Source organism: Hordeum vulgare, chromosome 4H (genome assembly GCF_904849725.1).
Source record: "Hordeum vulgare subsp. vulgare chromosome 4H, MorexV3_pseudomolecules_assembly, whole genome shotgun sequence".
Classification (NCBI taxonomy): domain Eukaryota; kingdom Viridiplantae; phylum Streptophyta; class Magnoliopsida; order Poales; family Poaceae; genus Hordeum; species Hordeum vulgare.
Genome location: NC_058521.1, coordinates 275,975,504 through 275,978,095, shown reverse-complemented (window position 1 = coordinate 275,978,095; position 2,592 = coordinate 275,975,504).

The window sequence follows — 2,592 nt, the reverse complement described above, 5'->3', positions numbered from 1 at the left end:
GGAGAATTCAGGCACCTGGAATTCTAGACTGGAAAAGGAGCAAATCTTAGTCCACTATTCTGCACATCCCCAAATGCCCTGAAAAGTTACGTGGAGTTTTTTTGGGATTATATAAAAAATACTGGGAAAGAAGTACCGGAGGGGGGCTGCCAGGGCGCCACAAGCCCTACCACCGCCACCCCCTGGTCGCGGAGTCGGGGCTTGTGGGCTCCCTGACGGCCCACTAGCTCCCCCCCTTTGCTATATGGAGGGTTTCGTTCCAGAAAAAATCATTTGAGGACTTTTTCGTGGTTTCGCCGCCGCCACGAGGCGGAACTAGAGCAGATCCAATCTAGAGCTCCGGCAGGATGATCCTGCCGGGGAAACTTCCCTCCCGGAGGGGGAAATCGTCGCCATCGTCATCACCAACACTCCTCTCGTCTGAGGGAAAGTATTTTCATCAACATCTTCATCAACACCATCTCCTCTCCAATCCCTAGTTCATCTCTTGTAACCAATCTCCGTCTCACGACTCCGATTGGTACTTGTAAGGCTACTAGTAGTGTTGATTACTCTTTGTTGTTGATGCTAGTTGGATTACTTCGTGGAAGAGATTATGTTCAGATCCTTGATGCTATTCAATACACCTCTCATCATGATTATGATTATATTTTGTGAGTAGTTACTTGTATTCTTGAGGACATGGGATAAGTCATGTTAATAATAGTCATGTGAATTTGATATTCGTTCGGTATTTTGATATGATGTATGTTGTCTTTTCCTCTAGTGGTGTTCTGTGAACGTCGACTACATAACACTTCACCATATTTGGGCCTAGAGGAAAGCATTGGGGAGTACTAAGTAGATGATGGGTTGCTGAGTGACAGAAGCTTAAACCCCAGTCTATGCGTTGCTTCGTAAGGGGCTCATTTGGATCCACTAGTTTAATGCTATGGTTAGATGTTGTCTTAATTCTTCTTTTGTAGTTGTGGATGCTTGCGAGAGAGGTTAATCATAAGTGGGATGCTTGTCCAAGTAAGGGCAGTACCCAAGCGCTGGTCCACCCACATATCAAACTATCAAAGTAACGAACGCGAATCATATGAACATGATGAAACTAGCATGACAGAAATTCCCGTGTGTCCTTGGGAGCGTTTTTCCTCGTATAATACTTTGTTCAGGCTTGTCCCTTTCTACAAATGGGATTGGGCCACTTGCTGCACCGTTGCTACTACTTGTTACTTGTTACTTTACTTGCTACGTTTCACCTCACTACACCATCACTTGTTACCGCTACTTTCAGTGCTTGCAGTTATTACCTTCCTGAAATCCGTTTATCAAAGCCTTCTGCTCCTCGTTGGGTTCGACACTCATACTTATCGAAAGGACTATGATTGATCCCCTATACTTGTGGGTCATCAGTACACCACCAGCAACGCATCATGCATGTGTGTTCGGTGCTGACAAGCTCGGACGAGGGAAGAGTCCAGCGGGATACGCGGAAGGGCCGGGGCGGCGTGGGGATGCTATATGGTTGGTGAAGATGGCAATCCCCGACGCCCGCCGGAAACCTTTCCAGCATGGACGTTGGTCGTCAAGGTAGCGGGATGGAGCTGGGCGTCGTGCCACGCCCGCACCGTCCGCGTCGTGCGGGCGGCCCGCCTCCCCGCGCGGACTCGTCGTTTCCCCGTCATGGGCTCATTCAGTTTCGCTGAGTTGAACCTTGGGAGAGATCTCGAAACGCCCCCTACCTCGCGCGCCAAATTTTGGATTTCGGGCTCTGCAAAAAACCCTATGGAATCGAACATAGGGGCATGTGCGATGATCTCTCCTCGCTCAGCCTCGCCTAGCCCGCTACTCGATGGAAACGACAAAGGACTCACGCAAAGGTGAGGGTAGCAAGAACACAACAGTTTACCCAGGTTCGGGACACTGCGAAGCGAAAAACCATACTCCTGCTTTTGGTGGATTGCCTCTCACGCTGTTGTTGTTATTTCATGTTATTTTTGTTCTTGTTGTTGTTGTTGTTGTCATCGTCGTCATCGTTGTATTTCTTGTTGTTGTTGTAGATGTTATTGTTGTTGTCGTTGTTGGCGCTTTTGTTGTTGTTGTCGCTGTTGTCATTGTTGTTGTTGTTGTCATTGTTCTCGTCATTGTAGTTATTTTCATCATTGTTGTTGTCGTCGTTTTGTTGTTGTTGTTGTTGTTGTTATTGTTGTTGTTGTTGTTGTCGTTGTCGTCGTCGTCGTTGTTTTTGTTGTTGTTGTTGTTGTTGTTATTGTTTTTGTGGCTGTCGTCATCGTCTTCGTGGTGGTGGTCGTCGTCATCGTTATTGTCCTCATCGTCGTTGTCATCATCGTCGTCATCGTCTTCGTTGTTGTTGTTGTTGTTGTTGTTGTTGTTGTTTTTGTCGTCGTCGTCATCATCGTTGTGTTTGTTGTTGTTGTTGTTGTTGTTGCCATCGTTGTTGTCTCTGTTGTCGTTGTGCTTATTCTTGTTGTTGTTGTTGTTGTTGTTGTTGTTATAATCTCTGTTCTCGTTGTGGTTGTTGTTGTCGTTGTTGTCGTTGTTCTCATCGTTGTCGTCGTTGTCGTCGTCCTTATCCTTGTTTTC